Genomic DNA, 12,651 nt, shown 5'->3' on the forward strand with positions numbered 1-12,651 from the left:
AGCTCTGTCTTGCCCCCTGTACTTCAGACCTGGTTTCTCCTCCAGTGCCTATCTATTTCTGGAGCCAGGCAATGCAGGACACAGTCATATCAGGGGATACCCTGTAGGCCTGAGCAAGAATTGGTAAAAAGGCTGGGAGGTGTTTCTGGAAGACAGTCCTACACTGGGATGCTAGCAGTAACTTAACTATACTTTGTAGTAATCCCATCAAATCCAAATGAAATGTGTGCCCACCTCAGTTTTCCTCTAATTAGACCCCCAAGATGCCCATGGTCCTCCAATTCCACACAACCTAAGGGGAAATATGACAGGAAACCTGAGTAGAGAGAGACAATGATCTTAACTGGTTGCAGTTAAAATATTTCACATTTGCAAATTTTACGAAAACATACAGCTATGTGAACATGCTGTAGGGCTCCCCCAACACTATGATCCTTGGCAGGAGGCCATGCCAATGAGAGGTTTTTAATGAAATTTAAACTTCATTAGTGTCAAGGTAAATCCATTTCCACACTCAGTCCAAAAGGTAGGTTCTCATGCCTCCTAATCTGTTGGTCCTTTTCCTTTTAGCTCCTAGCATGTTTTAAAATTAACTATTAATCAGTATGCCTACTTGTGTAATACGTTCCTCTCACATTAGGACTGTGTGCTCCTAAGGGGACATACTCCACCGGCATTCACACCACTGTATACCAAGGCCTGTCCTGGGGCAAGCACCTGCTCCGGACTCTGTATGCCTTACTTGAAAACACCAACAAAAAGAATGGTGAGGAGATTCAGGTGACAGTAGGATTGAATCTCGACATTATTTCCGTCATTATGCTTCCTTCCCAGCTGCCCAGGCCCAGGTTCTATTAAGTCACCTCTCTCTGGCCCACCTTCTCCAAGGGACACCTGGTTGAAGTCCCATAGCAGTCTGAGGGTCTGATTGAAATCTGTCTTTTCTAATTGCTCTTTCCCTAAGACCAAGCTATCTTCTGTGGGACCACAAAGCTGATTGACAGATTATTCTGTTAATATAGTAATAATTTTTATGATTTATAAGGTACATTCCCATGGATGATGCTAATATGCTAATAAGAAAGGCAAGTGAAAATATAACAGACATTTCTGCAAAAGGGGTTTCTGAAGATGCCATGGGTAGCCTACCCCTACCCCCACCTTAAATACACACACACATACCTAAATTTACCTAAATGGCAAGAATTTCAAGTTGGTTTGGAAGGGGGGAAAAATTATTGAGGGGGCAGTGTCTTGCAGTTCTGTTTGGGAATCACACTATGTGGGAAACCATGAACTCCATCTAGTCCTGGCCCCTGCTTTCATTTCTGATTCTGGGACAGTTTATGTTTGTTCTCTTTTGTCTGGAGTTGAGGATTTTGTGACATTATATTAGGGATGAAAACTCTGGAGAAAGATGGAATCAACTGAATTTTTAAAATTTACTCCCAACAATTTACTGTCTCACTTCATTTTTATTGGCCCTACAGGGCCAGTAAATGAGTTATGAATGTTTGTCTGAACTGCTTATACCAGATCTGCATAAGTCCATGCTATAGAGTGCGAGGGAGAGGATGCCAGCATTAGGTCTCTCTAGACTCTGAGCATATTGCTATTTCCCTGTATCATGTCACTTGTGTAGTTAGGTCTCCATCACTTATGTGAGGGTTGACTTGCAGCAGAACATTATATACTTGCATATCCAATCCCCTAAGCATTTGTTATTACCAACTATGAGGCAGGCACTATTTTAGGCATGGGGGATCTGAGATGAATTGGACAGAGTCCTGGCATCAAGTTTCTTATGATCTAGTAGAGGACACAAGTGAATAAATTACAAAATGGTGCCTAATAAGTACAGTAGAATATCAAAACAGAAGTGGAATGGGAGAGAAACAAATGAACTTGGCCAGGGTTGGGGAGGGAGGAAAGCCTCAAAAGAGGAAGTAGCATGTGGATTTATATGCGATGGGTCACCAAGCACCCTTAATGAGACTCACGTCCCACACTGGGGCAATAAGGTGAGCTGCTGACAGTAGCTCTTCACCGATGGTGTGAGCTAGCGCTCACCAAGAGACTTCTGTTTCAGATACCATTGGGGTAAGATGTTTACGATCTCATTAAATCCTTGCAACCCTTTGAGGCTTGGTACTCTCCATTTTATAGAAGAAGGACATGAAACTTAGAGAGTGGAAATTGCCCAGGGTCATCCAGCTGCCATAAGACAGAAGCAGGATTCTAAGTTAGGGGGGTCTGACCCTGGGGCCCAGTGTCTGGACCAAAGAGCCTGTTATAAAGAGAGAGGCCTTGGACACCATACTGGGCGCCTTAGACTTCAAACACTGCTTTCACCTATTTTAATTCATTTCAACCTGTTAAGCACCCTGGGGATGACATGGGAAGGACTTTCTTATTCCATGTGAAGTCAAGGAAAATGTCACATGATTATTAAGCAGCAGAGCTGGGCCAGGACTCAGGGTGCTTGACTTCTAGTTTAGAGCTCCATTCACTGCTGAATGAATGGAGTCTGCCGCGGGCCCAGAAGCTATTGCTGCTTCCCGCACACCAGCCTTCTCTTCCCCTGGCCCATCATCTTGCCACTGTTTCCTATGCTTGATTTAAAAAAAACAAAGAAAATTTCTCTAGGGTCAGAATAGGGGAGGAGGAAGGATCTCTTCTTTGCTGTACCTGGTAGGGCTAGAAAAGACCTACTTTACATTCTTTCTCATAATTATCTTAATGAGTGGAAGAATGTAGGCTCTTATGTTATGAACTGGACATGTCACTGGAGAAAGCTGGGTGGTGTTAAACTTCTGTTTTAGAGGAGCAATCAGAGGCTGGTCCCACAGAGGTGGCCCAGCATGCTTCTCTTTGGGAGAGAACTGATAATGATGTAAATGTTACAGAATCCCAACAAACCTCAAGTTACTATCAAATGGATTTGGCTGGTCTAAGGTCAGAACATGTGCAGAAAATTATCTTACCAGGCAGACCGACAGGTTAGCAATGCCCATGAGCCAGCATGAGCCCTGGGCCACTACAGCGGCAGGGCCTGTAAGGGCCTTCGGCAGGCACACCACCTTGCTGTTGTGTTAGTCTCCTTCTGGGCCCCAAAGCCTCTCTGTTGGTGCTCCGCCACTGAGGAATCCCAAATCAGACTTTTCCTAGGAACAAACATAGCCCTTTCACGTGATTCATACTATTCACAAGGCTTTCAACGTTTACATCTGACCATTTTGAAAAAGATTATAATAGTATTTCCTTGAGAATTTGACAGATGTTGCATAGTGAGTTTTTCCCTAAGGAATATGTGAAAACAAGACATATAGGGGAGACCCAAATTTGTTGGGATAAAGGCATTTCTCAGATATGAAAAAACATATGGGAAAACTCTAAAGGCAAAGTACCCCTCAGAAAGGCAAATCAAAGCACAGCTAAAGTCACGATAGCTGACATATTGCAAGTGCTCATGTGTTGTACCAATATAAGAGAAAAACTATAAATTGTGAATTGTTACACGTATGTCAGTAATTTGTTGGCTCCCTCACATCCTCACTTCTAACTCCACCCTGTGGAGAAAGTTTTCTGTCTCCCTGACCACTTCTCCCCTGGACATGCCTATTATTCTGTGTGTAGTGCTGTTACTGTACCCATCACATTGGACTATGATTAGCTATTATTACATTTTCCTCACTTGACCGAGATCTGGGGAATTCTCCATCTGATAACCCCACACCTAGCATAGCTATGCCTGACAAGAAGCAGATGCTGGGTAAATATTTGTGGCATGAGTATCAAATGAATAAGTGAACTTCTGAATCTTAATTCTTAAGTGAAACTCTGTTATAGAGATTGGAAAAGATTTTCTGATAAAAAAAAAAACTTGGGAAATCCAAGTATTATCTAGACCACTTGAACACCAGTATGTTAACTGATTGTTCTGAGACATTTTTTTTTTTTGAGAGGGCATCTCTCATATTTATTGATCAAATGGTTGTTAGCAACAATAATATTCTGTACAGGGGACTCAATGCACAATCATTAATCAACCCCAAGCCTAATTCTCAACAGTCTCCAATCTTCTGAAGCATAACGAACAAGTTCTTACATGGTGAACAAATTCTTACATAGTGAATAAGTTCTTACATGGTGAACAGTGCAAGGGCAGTCATCACAGAAACTTTCGGTTTTGATCACGCATCATGAACTATAAACAATCAGGTCAAATATGAATATTCGTTTGATTTTTATACTTGATTTATATGTGAATCCCACATTTCTCCCTTATTATTATTATTATTATTTTTAATAAAATGCTGAAGTGGTAGGTAGATGCAAGATAAAGGTAGAAAACATAGTTTAGTGCTGTAAGAGGGCAAATGTAGATAATCAGATGATCAGGTGTGTGCCTATAGACTAAGTATTAATCCAAGGTAGACAAGGGCAACAAAACATCCACAGATGCAGAAGATTTCTCTCAAAACAGGGGGAGTGAGGTTCTAAGCCTCACCTCTGTTGAGCCGCAATTTCTCACCTGATGGCCCCCCTGTGACTGTGCCTGTCTTAGGTTGTTCCTCCCTTGAGGAATCTTACCTGTCTGTTCTGAGACATTTTGCTGTGGAGTGTAGCTTTGTTTTAACCAGTGTGTGCTAGAAGCTGACCACAGAGTCACACTGAGGATTAATACCACACTTGATATATACATGGAGTAATATCACACTTGAGGAAATGCTATTTTAAAAAGTATGAGATGTCGCAGGGCATAATTAACATCAGCTGAGTGCTAAACTCTATATGGTACCAATTTGTGAAGGAGAAAGATTCACAAAGAACATGTGCAAAATCTTGAAGGAAAACGGAAGCTGCGAGGAGAGACTGATTGGCCGGACCTGGGTGAATGGGAGGAGAGGGAGTGCCATGCTTTTACCGTTTTCCCTCCTGGCACCCCGTGGGATACAGTCCCACTAGTAGCTGTGTGTTACTGTGGGATGTGGGTCTGAGTGTGGGGAAAGGAGTTGTGAGTAGGCTCATCAAGTGCCCTTCACCCCACACCCCACCGAGATTCTGAACCCACACTACACAGGATGTACTTTGGAAAATACCAGAGCTTTAAAGATGGGTGAGAGGTCAGAACTTCCAGGGGTTCCATAATAGATCATTAATTTTTATTCTTTTAGACTCTTTTGGGATTTCTTAGCCTAACTGAAGAGCTTCCATTTGTAGCTGTGAGTTACTGGGGAGTCAACTTCTTTGGGGAGTTTAATCTTGGCAGTGGGAGAGGAATAGAAATCTTGTCTACCACTTGGTGCAAAATACACTGTAGGTCTTGTCTGGTTCTACTCACAGAATCACAGTGTTTTGGAACCAGATGCCATCTCTGAGACTACCTAATGATTCAACTCTCTCATTTCATAGGTGAAAACACTGAGGCGAGAGCAAGTTATTTCCTTAAGGCCACACTGAGTTAAGATTGAGACTTGGGATTCCTGTTTCCCAGGTTGAAGTGCCTTCCTCATTTCCATTAAGGAAGAACTCACCCCAAATCTGGCCTCATTCTACCTTGGGAGGCAGAGCTTCACCATTTACCGAGGGGAATCTGGCTGTGGGATGCTGTGAATGCTGCACTTTCCTTCTTTCACAAGTGCAGGCAATTTCCACTTCCATGATTAACAGAATTGTCCATCTTTTTTTCATACTTCACTTAAGGCTTGCAGGCTTTTAAAAGGGGCATATTTTCCCTGGGACTGATGGGCATATATAATATCCCTAGCTTGAGTTCTTTTTGAACTCTGTTCGTACCCAAAGTTGTGTGCTTTCTAAAAAGTGTAACTGCCGCCATTGGTCAAATTACTCTGAAAATATGAATGTGGTGAGACCTTTTATGTTCACGCTCCTATTCTCGAACTCTTGCCTCCCTTTCTGTGAGTCATTTATATTTTCAGATTCTAAGAATGATTTGTTCATTTTCAGGCCTTATTAATTTGCAAATTTGGATTTCTTCTTTTGCTAAATAGTCTTTTTTTTGGGCAGGAGCCTTTTTTGGGCAGGGGAAATGTGGTCTGGGACGTTTCAAAAACTTGTTCCTATTTCTTCAAGTTTCTGCTTAGGTTGCAGGTAGAATAATTTTTCAATAGAAGAGGGAAGTGTTTCCGAGTCCAAAGAGGGAGTTTTACAAACACTTTTCCACTTTTCAATATGAATTATTTCCTTTTGATTTTTTTTAAAGCAAGTAGAGATCAGGCCAAGCCTATTTGGAAGTCAGTCTGAAAATAGAATCTGGATCTCTCTAACAACAACAAAAAAATGCTTCTCTGGGTCATTCAAGTGCATCATTCACAGCAACTGTGTGATATTCTACATTGTGGACTCAAACATATATGATAGATCATGTGCTCAAAGACCAAGTAATAACTGCATTGTGAAATAATTTATCCCTACACGGAAATAAAAATCCCTCTATATAAGCAAAAATTCTTAGAATAGAAATTATAATTTGCACAATGACCCCATTTGAGACATGGGCTTTTGTTCTTTTTCTGTTTAGGGTGTGTTTTGTTTCAAGAAATCATATAGAGTTTTCCTGTAACACAGGGAAAGGTCTGGGTGTATGTGTGTTTGTGTGAATGCATATCAAAAACCATCACAGACTTTTCTCACTTTGGTAAAGGCCTCGAGGAAACAGCTTCCTATACTCTTCTGGATAAGGAAGGAAAACACAACTTCAAGCCAGTGTTAGGAAGGAGCTATTCGTGCTCTTTAGCTTACACGCTTACAACTCAGTTTAGAATAAAGTGTAGTGCAAACACCTAATTTTTACAGAACTGCTTGTATTCGGAGTTGCTAATTAAAAATCCTCACGCTCTCCCTTCTTTTCCTGTTCAAATCTGCAAGGTTATTTAATTGAAGTCCTATTTTGCGGGTGCAGATGCATGATGTGTTTGAATCATCAAACAGATTTAGTGTGTTTTGATTGTTGTGTGTGCCTCATTGCTATTCCCAGAATGTCGAGCTGAGCTTATGCTCCTCGGGAAGACTTAGACGCCTGAAACAGTAAAAGAGTCCTTTCTTCTCCGCCCGCCCCCTCGCCCCCCCATTTTCGTTGAAACTTTGCCAGTATCAGATCGGCTCGGTCTGTTGCCGCATTAGAATGAAGTCATTGCCTCCCACTCTTCGCCCTCCTCCCGCCCCCTACCTTTCCCCTCGCTCCCCGGCTCCGAGGTTTTTTCACTAAGTGGGGGAGCCGCTCTGCTGTTACGGACGAACTTTTTTAGTTTTATATTTTGCCGCCGTTTTCTCTCATCTTTCTCTCCATTGCTCCCCGCTTCTTAGGGGTGGTTTTTGGACTGGGGGCTGTGAAAGGGAAAGAGAAGGGGCCTGTTTTCCTCTCGAGGTGAAAACAGCCTTGGAACCGGCAGGTGCACAGCCCCCAAGCAGCTGCTTGCGACTTGCAAGCCCTAGCGTCTTACTTCCCCCTCCAAGCCAAGAGCACTTCATATAATCCTCTCAAGCAATTCACACTGTAATTGCAGAAACCCCAACTGCTAGGACTCATCTTATTATTATTAGGGTTATTATTGTTATTGTTGTTGTTTTTCACTGATAACAAGATCTTCTGCAAACAGGAACCTGTTATGTTAATTAGATTTTTGTGTAAGAAGAGCTGCTTCTCCAGAAGCAAGATTTTTTTTTTGTCTTGCTCTTAGCCCTGTTCCCCTGGCCCCCTGCAGCCCTTACCCCCTTGAAGGCCACTCAGGGAGTAGCACATGTGGAACTTTTATGTGGTTCTATAGGGCCTTTTATTACCCTGTGGGCCTCATCCTCTTCTTAAGAAAGAGACCGGTGGTTAGGTGCTGGCAATGAAAATTATTTTCTTGAACGCCAGCTTGTTTTCTCAAGGTTCTGCTTATTCTGTTGGTAATTATGAGACTAAAGGATCCTTTTTTTTGGTTGACTCACGAGTGCTGTAGTCTATGGAACAAACATTTCATGGTTTTGAGGAAGAAAAGGGTAGGGATAGAAGTAGGGAGTCTGTATTTTTAAAAATGTCCTTAAGAAATGCTTAGAGAATTAATGAAAATGTTTTTACTGCTGATTTAAAGAAAACCTGGTATCTTGAGAGTCAGAAAATATCTAAGCAATTCCTAATATCTATGTCTGATTTTGATGTACAACTTTGGCCTATCTTTTATTGTCTGCCGAAGTTCAGCAATTCATGAGCAATGTCATGTTTTTTTATCATGGCCACACACTACCTGTGCTTATACTATTATTTAAATATTTTTCTTTACATATGTACCTTTTAAATAGTATTTGGATGTAAGGTAAACTATTCTGAAAACATTACTACTATAAACAGTAGACAAATACGTGCTGTAAAGAGACAGTAATTGCTAAATAAAAGGAAATAGCAGTTATTGATTTCTTCTGTGTTAGAGTATTATAAAGTATGGGAAATGTGTTCATGATTAACACTGAGACTTTATTCTTACTGGAATCAGAAGGAATAACAGAGAAACGAAAAAAGAGTGCTTTTCTCATTCACCTTGTGGATCACCAGTGTTCAGTGCCAGGCCAGTGGACCACTGCATACCCACCAGCTAATGTGGAACAGGTCCTATACTTTGGGAAACACTAGCCCATTGTGTGGCTGGGTCAAGGTGGTCCAAAGTCCACCATGGGCATTTGGTTCTAGAATGGCTATTTGGTTTTTTAAGTTGGTTTTCGATGTATTTGAAATACGTATGTCTAGCAAAAGAGAGATAAAACATATTTGTTCAGTGCTCACTTCGGCAGCACATATACTAAAATTGGAATGATACAGAGAAGATTAGCATGGCCCCTGCACAAGCATGACATGCAAATTCGTGAAGCGTTCCATATTAAAAAAAAAAAATACTTGTTCAGGGTAACTAAAGTCTAGTTGTGGAACTGGCCAAACATTGAGTTTAAGGAACCAAAGTTCTAAAAGATCAAGAGGCAAAACGTGAGAAAAGCCAAGTTTCAGGATCCATAATGGGAGCCAAAAATGGTCACTGAAATAGAATTAAAAGTCTGGAGAAAGTAGAATGGGCATAAAGTCAAAAGTGAAGTGAGAGGGGTATTCCAGAAAAAAGTGTTTGTGATTGGAATAGAGGTATTTGAAATATTCCTCCACTGACTCATGATTTACAGGAGAGTCTGCCTGGGTAAAACGCTGGGTTAAATCAGGGTAGAGGAGGGTATAGAAAATCACTCTTAAATAATTAGTACTTAGTCATAAAACACAAGGAAGAGAACTGCCCAGTTCACCTACACACACACACATGCATTACAGTGGTACAGGGGTTGGAAAACCTCACCGGTTTTCTTAATCATAAACAAAATATTTCAAAAGATCTATGGCCCAAACTCTTCTACACAACCAGTCGTGACTTCATTATGTGGATCTTCCTACTGACTCCTCATGGATCTATGCTCCTTATATTCCCACAACAAATACCATCCCCCATCCTGGGGTTCTTCAGTGTTTGGGATGGAAGGGACAGCCTTGAAGATGCATAAATAAGCTAGTAATATTTTCCTCATGGAAATTTAGCAGCTCTGCCAGGAGCTCTCTGCAGCATGCAGGTTGTTATTCCCCAGGATGGATGGGATGGCGAGAAGTTGAGGGTCGATGTTTCATTAGGCCCCTATCTCTTCTGTGGTTGGCTACTGCCTGGTAGTTTCTAACGTTGCAGTGTACTAAGAATGACTTTTATAATCAATATGCCTTTCATGTTGAGCACAAGATGAATATATGAATTAATCTGATAAACATAAAATCTATTTAACAAATATTATTGAGGACTTACTATGTAAAAAGCTCTGTGCTCAGGGCTAGGGGTACAGTGGTAAAACAGCCCCTGCTGTCAAAGAATTTATAATTTGGAATAGGACAAATAAGCATATACCTATCACAATGATATTTGGAAAGAAACCCAACTCTGATAAGGGTAAGGACTGGAATGCCATGGAACATGTAAGCAGGCCCCTAACCAAGTCTTCTACACTTAAGAAAGGCTCCCATATAAGCTGAGAACTTAAGGCCAAGTAGGAATTAGCTATGAAAAGTCTGAAGGGGGAGGTTCAGGGAGAGGGAGAAAGAATATTCCAGATAAAGAACCCCAGAAAGCCTGGAAGTGAAGGTGAACATGGGGAGTTTTGAGAACTTTCAAGTAACTCAACCTTGCAGGAGGTTGGGTGGTAGGTGGAGAGCAGAAATGAAGGTGAGCTAAAGAAGAAAGAAGGGACTGGAATGCTGCATGGAGGAGTTTAGATTTGCCACTGAGTGAAATAGGGAGCCACTGAGGTGTGAAGAGCACAAACTGAAGCCTGGGAAATGAGACTGCCTTGGGATGGAGGGTGGAAGGGCTCACATAGGCAAGGCACACAGGTGAGGGATACCCGGGCCAGACCGAGCCTGAGGGTACTGGGGCTGTGGGTTGCATTTGGCAGCTAGGAGGTAAGGTAACGTCACCAGGATCCCTAGTGGCTGACTCTTCATGTGCAGGTGGTTCCCTTGCCAGCAGAGAGGACTGTCTATACCAGCCGGGTGCCATGACAGTGGCTGGGATGGCCATCATACAGAGGAGAGGTGTGGGAAGTATGGAAGCCTTTTCATTTTTAATCAAAGAACGTAGTTTTGGAAGGTGATCTGGACGGCACTTGGCTAAGGATTCTGCATTACTTTGCTACTGTAATATCTCTGGTGTGCTTTGTGCACCTGTTTTATCATGACGATGGGTCCTTGGCATTAAGAGGCCATTCAGTGGCACATCTAAACTTCAAGCGGCCTTCCAGTCCCTTCTTCCTTCTTCAGCCTCAATTTCCATCTCTGCCCTCCACCCACCACCCAACTTCCTGCCAGGTTGAGCTACTGAAAGTTTTCAAAACTTCCCATGTTCACCTTTACTTCCAGGCTTTCTGGGGTTCTTTTTTCTGGAATATTCTTTCTTCCTCTTCCTGAACCTCCCCCTTCAGACTCCTCAAAGCTAATTCCTACTTGGCATTAAGTTCCCATCATCTGGTAATGGTATTAATAAGAGATAACATTAGTAGACTACTTTCCTTGGGCCAAACACTGCTCTGAGCACTTGACATATATATTATCTCATTTAATCCCCCCAATTCTGTGAGGTGTCATTATCTTCATCTTACAGATGAGAGCACTAAGCCTTAAGATAAAGAACTCCCTAAGTAAATGCAGGAGGTAGGATTTCAACCCAGGGTTGATTCCAGAGCTTGAGCTGGAAACCAAAGTGGCATAGATAAGAATGGAGATGCATTGCACACTAAATCTAGTAAATAAGTGTGTATAAAATAGATATTTTGAAATGAAAAAACAAAACAAAACAAAACTTGTCATAAAGTGTTTCTGGTTCATTTTTGCATCTTCCTCTTGGAATTATACTCCAAGAAAAAGCTTTGATTAATGGAGGGTTATAACTATCTGTTTCCAATTCAACATAGTTTTATTGAACAAGCAAAAACAAAAGGAAATACAAGCAGGACATTTTTTCCAGGCTTTGATATTTAAAGTTTTGGAGGATTAAATTTGCCAAAACAGTAAGTAGGTTTTTATTTTTATGTTTCACATATGGAGGCCATGCACTCTTAAAGTCCTTATATTGGACAAGATTCACTGAGTTAACCTACTTAATCTTTTTAGTGCCTGTTCCTCTCCACTGAGAAAACAAAATGTGTTTCTCAGAATTATGATAGCATCCTAACAGTGAAAAGAGTGTCCAGATCCACACCTAGTCTACCCCCCTCATTTTTCACCTGAGGAAGGCAAGGATCAAAGCAGCTAAGAGCTTAGGTGCCCAGAGCCGCAGTGAGTCTGCTGCAGGGTTTTAAACTTGAGTCCCTCAGCCCAAGGCAGACTCATGGACTGCCTTGCCCTCCCTCATCCAGGATGACAGTTTTCTGGAGGCAACTGGGTGTGTGGGTGTGGTGGAGGTGGCGGGGGACAAGGTGCATCTTCCTGGAGTCAGTTTTGCTCTAAGATTTAAAGGCATGCAAGTACAATAGTTAGTAGAAATCATTTTTACAGTAAAATGAACATGGCTGACATTGTAGGGTAAATCATAGGGATTTAATAAAACAGGAGACTTCAAAGAAATGTTACTTCTTGGAAAGGAAGACAGGGGAGCAAGAAGAGGGACTGCTTCAGCCTTTACTCCCAGATAGCTGGTGGTCCAAATGTATTCTCTCTGTCTTTAGAGATTTTTCAGAGGGAAAGTTTTTTTGAGACCCTCTGGGATCTCTCAGGTGTGTGATGGACAATAGCAACCTACCAATTAATAACATTGTTCATAATTATGCTGTTAAATGACACTGAGATGCCAGAAACATGCTTTGCAGTTTCTATTAATATATAATTTAAAATTGTCTAAATACATGTTAACAGATCCTTTAATGCAATATATTTTATCTGAGAAATTTAAATTTTTAAGCTAATTTCAATAGATAATGCACTTGATTAGTTAGAAATGTGTTAACATGAATGAATGCATTTTGCTACAGAGGTTATCTTTGAAATGATGTGAATAATCTGTTTTATGCCCACAAGTACTATGAATGCTAACACTTCATTCTTAACTCATCTAGTTGTCATTAGGTACAGCAGCTGAT

General features: G+C 41.4%; 1 non-coding gene across 1 annotated transcript; it reads left to right on the plus strand.

Annotated features, from left to right (window-relative positions):
- Positions 1-8,777: 8,777 nt before the first annotated feature.
- Positions 8,778-8,884, plus strand: LOC118969451 (U6 spliceosomal RNA). The gene has a single exon (XR_005057378.1). It is a non-coding gene; the product is annotated as a U6 spliceosomal RNA (small nuclear RNA).
- The last annotated feature ends 3,767 nt before the right edge of the window (positions 8,885-12,651 follow it).

This window comes from Manis javanica, chromosome 3 (assembly GCF_040802235.1).
Source record: "Manis javanica isolate MJ-LG chromosome 3, MJ_LKY, whole genome shotgun sequence".
In the NCBI taxonomy this organism is placed as follows: domain Eukaryota; kingdom Metazoa; phylum Chordata; class Mammalia; order Pholidota; family Manidae; genus Manis; species Manis javanica.